This window comes from Mixophyes fleayi, chromosome 8 (assembly GCF_038048845.1).
Source record: "Mixophyes fleayi isolate aMixFle1 chromosome 8, aMixFle1.hap1, whole genome shotgun sequence".
In the NCBI taxonomy this organism is placed as follows: Eukaryota; Metazoa; Chordata; class Amphibia; order Anura; family Limnodynastidae; genus Mixophyes; species Mixophyes fleayi.
In genome coordinates this window covers 19439654-19453182 of record NC_134409.1, presented here as the reverse complement: position 1 = coordinate 19453182, position 13529 = coordinate 19439654, and the positions used below count along the sequence as shown (strand labels likewise).

General features: G+C 40.2%; 1 long non-coding RNA gene across 1 annotated transcript; it reads right to left on the bottom strand.

The window, feature by feature from the left end:
* Nucleotides 1-1587: 1587 nt before the first annotated feature.
* LOC142100018 (uncharacterized) lies at nt 1588-13060 on the bottom strand. The gene is made up of 3 exons (XR_012678655.1): nt 12970-13060; nt 1674-1722; nt 1588-1631 (listed from the first exon to the last, which is right to left on the bottom strand). It is a non-coding gene; the product is annotated as an uncharacterized LOC142100018 (long non-coding RNA).
* Between the last annotated feature and the right edge of the window lie 469 nt (nt 13061-13529).

Below are 13529 nucleotides of genomic sequence, written 5' to 3'. Positions count from 1 at the left end.
CTTGTGGTAGGAGAACCATAATCACTGCATCCCCTATTGTTATGCCTCTAACCACAACCCATCTTACATTCCCTGAAGTTGCAGCAGATGTGTCCACACTCAGTGTCAGGACTAGAGAGGGTGCTGCAACTTTTTGTACCTAAAAAAAGTTTTGTGGTACATGACTGGGCAGCCTGCGACTGTGGTGCCTGTTAAGATTCAATAGTGGGATTTGAATTTAGTAAAAGACATCTGGAAATGCTGCAATATCTATAGACTAGGCAGTCCTTTAAAAAGAGTTTCCTACTTGGCAATTTGATCAAAATGTTAAAGCTTATACACTGCTTCTTGTTGACCTCTCCATGGTGATCTGTTCACCTCGGTTCTTAAGCAAGAATTACAGAAATCAACATTGCACATTTTATTTTACAAAGAACCTAATTTTTTTTCAAGAATCACCTAGTTTAACAATATTGCAGCATTTTCAGACTTACTTGTTTTAGTCTGTGTTTTCTTTTTTGCATCTGCATGCTCTTATGCTGGAGGTCCACCCTCCTCATCAGTGCAACCATGGACATGTAAGAGGGGACTTCTGGCTTTGGCTAATTAATCTTCCATCATTTTTTTATCCCTGGCGCTCGGCTTCATTTAGCCAGTAGACAATACGGGCAATGTGTCTGTCTCTGTCATTACATGAGTCACTGCATTGTTGTCAGGCTTGTCGCATGGCTGCTTTTCCTGCTGTCTTTCCGGTAGCCCCCGTTACAGAGTCAGGGCCAGAGAGAAAATGGCCATTATTAGGCTATGGGCAGCATCAATTTTACCTCCACTTATTCTTTCTTGTGTGTGTGAATGTTTTAGGTAGTTCATATATTTTACAGTTTGGTTTCGGAGGGCGTTTAAAAAAATTAATTTAGGTGTTACTGATTTATAAAGCTTATAACATGATTTCTGAGGGTTTTTAAAAAAACTAAAAAAAAATTGGATATATTATTACTGTTTTATGAAGTTTATAGTTTGGTTTGCAGTTTTTATTAGTTTTCAAAAAATAAAAAAAAATAGATTATGTGTTACTATTTATAGTGTCTTAAACAGAAGCAGGTTGTAATATCACTTTATTTCCAGAAAGGACTTCCCAAAAACAAAAGTGCATCTGATAAATATCCCTTTAAATGGGTTTCAAATGTACGGAAATAAAAATCTTCAATCTGTCCTCTCTACAGAGGGGAAAAATTAACAACAGAAATTGCAATTTGTAAATGAGTTATCAACAATGAATATCCTTCCTTAAAAGTAATATCTCTGTTCCAGCAGGCAGTTCATATGGACTTCTACACACTAACTAAGTAAATATCTTTTAAATACATAAAAGCAGCTTATAAAAATATTGTATACACACATATATACATTTCATGGTCTACTGAATTGGAATCAACAATCATGCGCCTATATACTTTCTACATACACAAACAGAGGCTCCCTTTCTGATTTGCTAAAAATTCCCCAATCTCACCCTTGTAGTATGGATCCAGGATTGCTGAATCCATCTAGCTAATCATCTTAATCATTTCTACAGGCTTGAAGGATACATAGATGTTAGCTGTATGCCATGGCTGCTAGTTCTTCACCAACTTCCGCAACGTCATCTTCTACTGCGTTTTATTCTCGTCAATGATGTTCTTGTCACCCAACACTCAACTGGATGTAGTAACCTGCATTTTCGGGCGTTCCATTGCAATATGCCTGTTACATACATTGGAAGGAATTTAGAAATATCATATTCAATGTAAGGTTATAATCTAGCTATTATTCGGTCTGATTTTATAAATGTTAATAGTAGCTCTTTTATCAAAAGGTAATTTTTGGAAAGAAAGGCCACTAAACCCTGACATTTAAATTTTCTGATATGGACAATGAAAACAAAATATATCGTTCTGTACTAATCTGAAATTCCTCTGTACCTAGCGTTTTACCTTCTCATCCATAACCAACAGCTGAATACCCTCCCATGTCGTTAGGACAGTAACCTAATAGGATCTGACACAGATCAAAGAGAAGAGATTCCTGTCATTCATACCACCCATGTATTAATCCAACAAGGCTGCACGTCCATCAGTCACTCTCTGTCTACTTTATTAAAAACGATCCTCCCTCTAACATAGCAATCTGCTGCAGAGGAATACAAGAGAACATGGTGTACTTGTATCAAGCTGAGAGTTTTCCGGTGGGTTTGAAAACCCAATCAGATTCTAGCTGTCATTTACTTAGTACATTCTACAAAATGATAGCTAGAATCTAAATGGTTGCTATAGGCAACATCTCCACTTTTCAAACCCGCCGGAAAACTCGCAGCTTGATACATTTACCTCCAGATGTTGTTTGTAACACTGTAACTCAGGGACACAAGAATTTTAACAGAAGAATCCCTGTAACATTTTTAGGATTTTTGACTGCTAAAAGAATGTGTAATAATGTTTTATTAATGTTTTTCTTAAAAACTGTTGTTTAATATTTTGCAGTGTGTATTTTTCTTGCACGTTTTTCTTAAATATTTGTTTTTTCAACCTAACTTGCAACAGTTTGTTTTAAAGGACCAAATAAATCATAGCTTATAGTGGCAACACATTGGAGACCTGAGAGCATAAAATATTTCTGTAAAATAATCATAAAAAGCAGGTTCTATATAGTCTGCAGAGTACTGAATAAAAGGACTAACTAATACTAAATAAACTTTAAACTTGTCTCACTTGTTCTATACCACTAAGAGGTACCTCTAACCCATTTAATTGCTATCTTCTAAAATTACTCTAGCCACAATACTTCTAACTAGCAATATGCATTAAACTCAATAACAATTGCGTCTGTTTTACGAGCACATACACAAACATTTGTATACTAAACAGATGAGTGCAATTATGTGGTCTGTTTAGCAGATATTACTAATGCAGGTCTCTTCTTCGCCTTCACAGACCAAACAGACGTTACGGTTGCCAATAGTACAGAGAAATGTTACAATTATCTTTATGCCTTAAATTTTGCTGTTACACCAGCAATCCCACACAGCAGCACTTTGTAATCTTAAACTGGGTAAACACTACAGGTTTTCCACCAGACTATCGGGCCAATCACGCAATAAATGACTGTTCGGCCCGGATGTTGCATCAGTGTGTACACTCCAGCGATGAACAATTATCGTTCTAAAGCACTTTGTATCGTTTCATTTGATTTTATAAACAGATTAAAATTCTCATTCAACTTTGGAACGATGTCGTTCCAATTCTGCAGTGTGTATGCACTCAGGACCAGATCTCCGTAGAGTTTACAGAGATCTTGTCAGCAGAGGGTTGTGACAGATAAATAGAGCACAGATCTGAAGGTAAATCTTGTAAAACATGAATCGTGTGTACACATAAAGAATGGTACCAAAACATCCTCCAAGAGCAACTTCTCCCAACCATCCAAGAACAGTTTGGTGATGAACAATGTCTTCTCCAGCATGATGGAGCATTTTGCCATAAGGCAAAAGTGATAACTAAGTGGCTGGGACCAAAACATCGACATTTTGGGTCCATGGCCAGGAAACTCCCCAGACCTTAATTCCATTGAGAACTTGTGGTCAATCCTCAACAGACGGGTGGACAAACAAAAACCCACACATTCTGACAAACTCCAAGCATTGATTGGGCAAGAATGGGCGGTCATCAGTCAGTATGTGGCCCAGAAGTTGATTGACAGCATGCCAGGGCGAATTGCAGAGGTCTTCAAAAAGAAGGGTCAACACTGCAAATGTTGACTCTTTGCTTAAACTTAATGTACTTGTTAATAAAAGCATTTTACACTTATGAAATGCAATTTTACTTCAGTATACCATACCAACATCTGACAAAAAGGTGTAAATACACTGAAGAAGCAAACTTTGTGAAAACCAAAAAAAAAAAAAGTAATTCTCAAAACTTTTGTCCATGACTGTACATCTGAGTGTATAACTACCTGCTCTATTGTCCTCCTCGTGCACCCTTACTATCTCCATCAAGACACTCATATACAGCCTTGTCCTCATTGATATCATCACATGAATGGGCAATTCACTGCCTTGAACACGATCAGCTCACTCACATCCAGCTACTGTGACCATTCTGGATAAACAGGTGCTTAAGATTAAATATAATAAGATGCTCGAACCCCAGTCACACACACCATAACAAATACATAGACAGACATTGAACTAAGATTGTACTTCCTATTGTGATGTCTAGACAACCAGAGTTCACTGTTGCTTGCAGCCTTAGCTCGGCCGCCAGTGACAACACTAAGGATGCATCTTAGTTTTATGATCAATGACACCAGCATTGTGGGTTCCGGGGTTTCATATTAATTTAGACATAGAGCTGCGATATGGTGGCCTGATCACATAGAGCCATATGGTGGCATCATAGAGTTAGATTATGGCATGATAGGGGTATAAATTGTGGGCACTGTATATTGTTGAGACAATTTTTAACACTGGGATGCATATAATGGGGCTATATAATATGCTGGACAGTTATGTCTAATGTGCACAAAATTAACTTTTGTACGCAAAATGCATTAAACATTCTTTTTACTATATGGAGTGGCCTCTTTTATGGCACAGAAGATGGGCAATGTTTGGACCCACAATTATTGTTATCTTTTATTTATAAGTCGCTGCAAAAGTTCCACAGTTCTGGCCTGGGTCCGGTCTAGCATTGTCTTCATTGTCGGGCAGCACGGTGGCTAAGTGGTTAGCACTTCTGCTTTACAGCACTGGGGTCATGAGTTCAATTCCCGACCATGGTCTTATCTGTGAGGAGTTTGTATGTTTTCCCCGTGTTTGCGTGGGTTTCCTCCAGGTGCTCTGGTTTTCTCCCACACTCCAAAAACAAACTGGTAGGTTAATTGGCTACTAACAAATTGACCCTAGTCTATGTGTGTCTGTGTGTGTGTGTATTAGGGAATTTAGACTGTAAGCCCCAATGGGGCAGGGACTGATGTGAGTGAGTTCTCTGTACAGTGCTGTGGAATCAGTGGCGCTATATAAATAAATGGTGATGATGATGATTTATAACAACCTCCTTTCCCAGAAAACAAGCACGCTTCCTGGTATTTGGCTGTCCATGATTCTAAAACATGCAGTCCCAGATGTTCAATATTAGGCCAAAAAGAGGATGAGTAGTCAACCAGCCAAAATAAGCAACAATTGAGCAGCAAAGGTCAGAATCACAGCTGAAGAATGGTCAGGTCGAGATCAAAATGTCATAGGGAGCTTTCAGAGTCAGGAAAAAAGCAGAAGTCGGCACACAGGAGGTGCCTGATTCATCTACGAACGTAATATGAATGCAATTTGCGTTTAAAAAAATCAGACGTAACTTGCACATACGTATTGCAGTACAATAGGATCTCAAGTAACGTTTCCAGTTCAATATGGGTATAAGTGAGCTCTGGCTATACGTTACTTTCTGTTACTTGCCTTATGCAGACAGACAGAACACAGATCAGGATACACACATACATATGTACATTATTAAGTCTAATCACAACGCATGCAACAAAAAACGTTTCTAAAATGAATTTACAACTATTAATACTGTAATCATTATTACTAATATATGTGAATAAAATTCTTTGTTTGAAATTTTTTTGCAACATGAAATACATAAACAGGATGTTCTCAATGCGCACTATACATAAAGTGCATTTTCATAGTTTCTCTTACTTGCAAACACGTGTTCTGGCATACATACGTGTAGCGGGTGCAAGTGATACAGCTAAAAAACACGCACCTAAAAGATGCTCAGAACTTGACTCGGATAAGTGTGTGTGCACCCGACATCGGCTCGTTCTTACTGTACATTGTCTATGTGCGTCCGCCCCTGCCTACCCCCATTCGCCATTCAAGTCGTAGGTTGTCTGAAATGTCATTTGCGTTTGGACGTGAATTGGATGCAATTGCGTTCCTTGGCGCAAAGTCCATTTCTGAGCGTGAACAGAGCAATTTCACGCAATATACGGCTACAGGACTTATGTCCGAGGATGATTAGGGCCCAGGAAGTTTATCAGCAAAGCAGAATCCATCACAAGCAATTACATTACATTATGCCAGCCCTGGAGTAGTGACTCCGTTGGCCTGGAGTCATGGAGTAATGGACAGCAGTCCCACAGGGGCTACTGTACATTATACTACCTGTATAACACCACTGGTCAATGCTCATCTAGACAGAAACATTCATCCAGCAGAGCTGCCTCATCAGAATTCCCCTCAACATAAAGGAATCCAAGAGTTTGGGCACAAGATAATTTCCCTTCTTTGTCCTAAATGCTAACCCGGAGCTTGGACTAAGTTTAACGTTAGAATTTGGGTTTAACCTAAAGTTTAGACTGCTTGGACTAATGTTACGTGTAGGTATGAAGTTCCATAACGGGAAAAGTATAGAATTTGGGGTAATGCTGAAAAATGAATTATGACCAGCAAGAAGTTAAAGTAGAAGAATCCTTTCTGCTTTGTAGAAACACCCTCCCTCCAGACTAGTACAAACAGAAGTACCCCGTAGATAGCTAATTATTCACACTTGGGACACCCCGACTCCTTTCATTCCCCATGCCACAGTAAGTTATACATAGATCCGGATATCTTTGTAAATGCTACCTGTCCAATATATGCACAGATTTGCAGAATATGTTTATGCAACAGCAGCTTCCGCCAAACATCATGGGGAGCAACGGTCCCGGCTCTGTTTCCAGCAGCGAGACTGATTGTAAAGAAAAATATCAGGCACACAGCTACTCCAAACTGATGGATAAATACCATAGTGTCTGTTGCCAGAAAGTAAAAGCCTTTTAATAGAACCAGGAGAGGCCGGAGGTACAGTTGGGATATATAGTGACAGTTATGGATGACATCAGCTGACTGTTTCAAGGTGCCTACGGTGACTGGTTCATGTTTCACTTCTTCGCTTTCTGCAGTCTGTGATCATTCCAACAGTGACGCACCAGTCACCAATCGCTGCTTTATTATTGGTGGCTGATGATACTGCTGCCCTACACTAGCCACACCCACTTTCCCCACCTGCAGTCACAATTGTTATACCGCTACTTTATGTATCAAGTGTTCCCCACACCTCTTAGATTGTAAGCTCCTTGGGACAGGGCTGTCTTCACCTTCTGTTCCACATCTTTGCATGTTATTTGTTTGTGTTGTTATCCCCCCAATGCACAGTAATATGTCAGCGCCTTATAAATAAATGATAATATCAGTGCTGTATTCAATCTTTACGTGTTAACATTTATCAGCATCATTTTGACTAGGCTCGGGGCACCCCGTTTGCATTCTGTCTTAATTACCTGCTCATCCATTAGGTATACAATTTTGAAAAACTTTAAATTGTGCACGATCGAGAAAGCAGAATCAGATCATTAAGAAATCAGTCTGGACACGATGGATATTTGAGTAAGAGACAATCTAAGTAGAGATGCTCACTGACCCCCGTGAAATGGTTTTGGTTTTGGATCTGGATTAGCTTTGTGTTTTGGTTTTGGTTTAGGCAAAACCGGCATCGTGTGTTTTGGTTTTGGTTTTGTATTTTTTAGAAAAAATCCTAAAATATGCTAAAATCAAATAATTTTGCTCTTTTGTTGTTCCTACATTGTTATTAACCTCAATAACACTAATTTCAAGTCATTTGCAGTCAATTTTGGCGACCTCACAGATCACAATATTATTTTCATACACTTTTGGACAAATACTGCAGCGACCTGGCTGGATGGTAAGCGACAGAGCAATGACTCAAACACACGACAGTACCTAGCACATCTAGGAAACATTGCCACAAAGCAGTGGCAGAAAAGAGAAATGGGGATCCGCCCTCCCTCCCACCCCTCAATATGTTGGATCTTAAAAAGAAATTCAAAACTCCCGAGATCCAACGATGTAACAATGACGTTTTGCCTCGTTTTCAATTCCGAGGGCGCGAGCGGATCCCTAAGTTCAGGTGTGTTCAGTTCGCGAGGAACCAAGCCTGAGCAATTCTAATTCTAAGTACTCTCATTATCGCAACCTATTTAGTGAACTGGCCATTCACTTTAGGATTGTTCCTTTTCCATTTTGGGTTAAGATGTTGTTTGTGGAGTACATATAACAGGAACACACCAAATATTAAGCTGCTCTTTAAGACTAACCCATTTAATTTTGGATATGTTAGATATATCATTTTTTTACTGATAGTGGTATCATTACCAATGTTGTTTTTTACTTACTTTTTATTGCTATTCTTGTGTAATATTTTTATGTTATTATTGTGTCAAATCTTTTTTAAACATTATACTTGTATTCAAGCTCCGCAGTATCTGTACTGAAATTTAACTCTATTAATAATTATTATCATTCTAACAGAGCCCCGCTCTTTATTTGGTTGGTATCCAATTTTGAAGTGGGTGAGGATAGGAAAACTTGTAGCCAAAAAGATCCTCTGAGTATTTTAAGAATTGAGCAGGCTGATCTTGTGGGGAGACAGTGATCTGTCCACTCCTGCAATTACGTGAGGACGGGGCTGCGTGAAACAGGGGCAAGGGGAATAAATTGGGGGCTAGCAGGAAGTCACAGCATCAATAGTACAAGGATCAGGCCCTCCAGCCATGATGAGTAATGGTGAGAAGCTCCGTCAATATTGTAAGATTATGGTGTCAATCACACTTCTATAGAAACTAAGGTCATACGTCCAACTTGTCTTTTTAAAGATCCATAAAAATCCATGATGTTCCTGAGGATAACTTAAAATAAAGGCAGGAATCCACACTAGGGGCCTGATTCGTTACGGATCTTAAATTAAGAAACTTCTTATATAAGTCTCCTGGACAAAACCATGTTACAATCCAAGGGTTGCAAATTAGTATTCTGTTTTGCACATAAGTTAAATACTGTCAGTTTTTTCATGTAGCACACAAATACTTGATAACTTATTTATACACTGAAATTTAAAGTTGATATTTGTGTACTACGTGAAAAAACAGTCAGTATTTAACTTATGTGCAAAACAGAATACTAATTTGCACCTCTTGCATTGTAACATGGTTTTGTCCAGGAGACTTAAATAAGAAGTTTCTTAAGTTAAGATCCTTAATGAATCAGGCCACAGATGTGGCAAAATATTAAACCTTTTTGGCTAGATTTACTAAGCTGCGAGTTTGAAAAAGTTGGGATGTTGCCTATAGCAACCAATCAGATTCTAGCTTTCATTTAGTTAGTACTTTCTACAAAATGATAGCTAGAATCTGATTGGTTGCTATAGGCAACATCCTCACTTTTTCAAACCCGCAGCTTAGTAAATCTAGCCCTTTGACTGTGTTTTGTTTTAGACCAGTGGCGGATCCAGGGGGGGGGGCGATCGGGGGCGACAGCTGCACACTGTGCAGGTCCGCTCGGCAGTGACAGTATGCTGTCCGGCTGCTCTGATTGTGTTTTAAACACAATCAGAGCAGCGGGGCAGCACACTGTCACTGCCGAGCGGACCTGCACATACTTTGCAGCCGCCGGTAGCCTTAGAAGTCGGAAAGGGGGCGGGGCCTAAATCGCCCCCCTTACATCGCCTCGGGTATAGCAGTTTCCTAGATCCGCCCCTGTTATAGACAGATACATTTCTGTACAACACGAAACTTCCAATTAGTTCTTTGTAACGCTTTCTGAGTAACACTGGTTAATATCACTTCCACAACAGATTTTGCTAATTGAAGACGAGCCTTTGAAACCAACACTGCAATACATAAGCCTATTCATTGTGATTTCACACCCTTGTTGCACAGTAACAATGCTTGTTATTTCAGTTGTCCAAATTTAACTATAACAAAATATCTGTTTTAATACGGCATTCCCTCATAAGATATTCCCAAATGTCACAGCGAACAGATCATTCCGATGGCAGGATGACAAAAAGCCCCGCTGTGTTAAAAGAAAACACCACAAACGCCAAGTTTTATCAAACGCACGGAAATAATTCCCTGAAAACATTATTATGAGAACGCTTGACCGCAAATAGAACCAAACTCCTATGTTTTATTGTTCATCGTGTGGTAACATTATTATTATTGTTATTTTTTCCCCAAAAAAAACTGATTAATCCTCAGTTTACATTAATCATAACAGATGTTGGTTTATAAATGTCCTGACAATTGTATTAGCTAATAACTCCGTGAAGGAAGCCTAAATAATGCATCTGTTTTTACAATCGCCAGAGAGCATCATGGGAGCGTGCATGGTGGTCAGGCATAAAAGAGCAACATTCATTTATGATAATTGCTTTCAGCTCCCCACTTGGCTGTTTCTTGTGACCTAAATGTAACCAGTTGTTTCCTCTTTCACTCTTAGCTTTTCAGGTCAGTCTTAATGATTTAATTCAACGAAAAATGTCTGCCATTTCCTGTAACCCCTGTCTTTTTTTTACATCCCTCCTCCCAAAGTGTTTTCTTCTGCTTTGCACGACGTGTATTTGGTTATCCTTAAGTTTCCTCGGGTGGGAACAAAGCGAACAGTGTTTTGCAGGATAAGAAAAGCCTTTACCTTCAGGCAAAAGAGAACTGAGCGTAATAGGCATGTGTTTGTCTCTATGTGAAGTTAGCAGGGCTAATTCTGTTTGATCCTGGACCTCCTGATATTGGCATGTATCAAGCATGCTTTGACTATAGCTACTCACCATCAAAAGCACCACATGATACATAGCTTTGCCTGCCATCCTCCTGATACTGATATGTGGTTTTGATAAAGGACAAAAAGCTCAAATGATAAAGCTCTGCATGGCAATTATGCTTGCTATGACCTAATTGCCATGCCGAGCTTTATCATTTGAGCTTTTTGTCATTTATGTGAAATCACCATTTCTCAATCCTTACAGAGCATCTCTGTTAGCTACGACTCTAGCAACCAAGGCTGGTGCTAGGGTCCTTGGCGCCCTAGGCACACTTTCACATCCGCGCCCCTCCCCCTCCCCAGGCACACTTTCACAATCCGCGCCCCCCCCCCCCCCCAGGCACACTTTCACAATCCGCACCCCCCCCAGGCACACTTTCACAATCCGCGCCCCCCCTCCCCACGTCTTTCCTTACCTTTACTTGCCGCCATAAAGCTGCTCCTCTCTGCTCCGTCTCCTCCCCTCCACTCACTGACACTGTCGGGCCGTGATGATGATGTCACGCCCGACGGAGCAGAGAGGCGGCAGTGGTGATCCATAGCCCCTCCCCCCTCCCCGTGGATTTATCGGAAGCTGTGTGGCGGCCGTGGAAGGTATGGTCAGCGGTTGCCGCACAGTTTTAAAGTAATTTTTATTCTGTGGTGCCCTCCAGAGCCCGGCGCCCTAGGCAACTGCCTAACCTTGCCTAATAGGAGCTAGCAACTGAGATAATATACAGATTTTGCTAAGGTCTGCTCTCTTTAGAGAATAGAACAGATACTATATAGTAAAAATATAATTGGAAGGTTTCTCCAGCCAAACTAATGACTGTCTTAACTGTCCCACTTATAACCTTCTTTAAAGGTGTTTATCTATATTTATACAGATGGTGCTTTTAGTGGTGATCATTTGATGTTCCCACTGCTACGCACCATGTTCCCAGTCTATAGGTAACATATATGGTGGGCTACAAACCTGCATTTCCATAGTGCTCAGAAGCTTCCTTGTTACACTTTAATGTGTTGCATATGTATCTCATTATAACAGTAGACTTACACTATAATGTGCTTTCATTATAATTTTGTTAGGTATCTTATTTAACTCTGATAAACAGGTTTCCATACATATTAATTCCAAAATAAGGTTTTTCTGGCTCTTCATATGTTCTCAAATATTATGAAGGTGGCTCTGTTCTGTAGATGTGATACTACCATATTGCTGTCTATAGAGGAGATTATAGTTTATTTCATTAAAAATTCAAAGAAGCAGGCTCCTGGAGAGTGACATTTGGGTGGGCTAGCTACAGTGGGCCTTCCCCTTGTAAGTTCCAAGTCAGCTCCTATTTATCATGCCATAGGCAAACTGAGGGGGGGGGGTTACCTAGTGCCTGGAAACCCTCCTCCAAGCCTGGGGCACTGTATAATTGAGGTGGCTGGATCTTGTCCCCACTTAACACGGCTCTGCTCGAAAAGAGAGAGCTGCATGCACCTAACAGTAGTGCACGCAGCATTGCCCATGTATATTATGGGGATAGGGAGAGTTGGAGAGCAGCCAAGCACTCTCTGAAATTATAGCCATGCCCCAATGCATAATGGTCATGCCCACTGGCGGCATGATGTGGAAACCTCCCTCTGTAAATCCTGCATTTGTCCCTATATGCAGGGCAGGGTCAGAGGGTCCATTAAACTTACCAGATCCTCAGGTGATCCCCACTCCTAAGTGCAGGACATAACTAATCATAATTTGTAAAAAAAATATATATTGTTTTGTTGTAATAGAGCTGCAACTGTTTTTTTTTGCAATGTTGCAATAGTTGTAAGTGAACTGATAAAGAAAACACCTCCACCCCTACCAATGACACTGCATACAGCACCGGTAAATGGTAAATTGAGGGTGTGTGGGGAGACATGGTAAAAATCAGCAGTTCTCCACTGGGGGGTCCTGAGTCACTCAACCATGGGGCAGCGGTGCCTTAGTCAGTTTGCCCTACCTGCATCGATTAATTCTTCATTGGCATTGGCACCAGTCTTCTGAAATAAATAACGTCAGGTAGCAAAGTTTCCACTTGCAAGTAAATTAAAATATTTGAAAGTATATTGTAGCCAGTATTATTTAACTTTCTGTCAGCTCAAAGAATCCTTGAGTAAAATTAATTTGCAATGACTACAATATAGGAAACTTAATGACTGTGTATGGAAAATGTTGAGAATTTATGTCCGCCACCAACGACATTGCCGGCTCTCTGCATATGACACAACAGCGTTGTAGGTGTAAGAACGAGGTTTGTTATTCTCCCAGCCATGCTGGGTAAACTCACACGGGGTGAAACTTGTATGGGAGGGACGAGATTGTTGCCTCTGGACTTCTTTCAAAACACCAGCAGTGATGTTGCTTTCCTTGGGACAGCTTTTTCCTGTAAAGAAAAAAAAAAAAAGGAATTATTTTCAGAAGAAACTGAAGTTGCTGAAGCGTAACACGAAAGATTGAGCTGCCTTAGTTTTCAACTGTGTCATAATCAACGCTTAACAGCATGACTTTGTAATTAATGAAAAACACACTGATCTTATGTTTTGCTTGTTTTCTAATGGAGTACTGTGCTATAACCTATCAACCAATCACATTACAGATGACAAGTTCCTAGCACAGTTGAGCAAGTGAAAGCTAACATGTGACTGGTTGCCAACTTTTAGGATCTCCCCTCTGGGAAAGATAGAGTTGAACCAAGTCCATTTGCGTACTGAAAAAATGTCTTCAGTCATGGACCTCCCCGGATCATAGAGCGTGCAAGAGAAAGTACAATAAGGGCGTGTTCGAGTATACCTGTCAGGAAATGTATCGGTCGCGGGTGCTAAACCCCTGGCGTAAGATATAGACCAA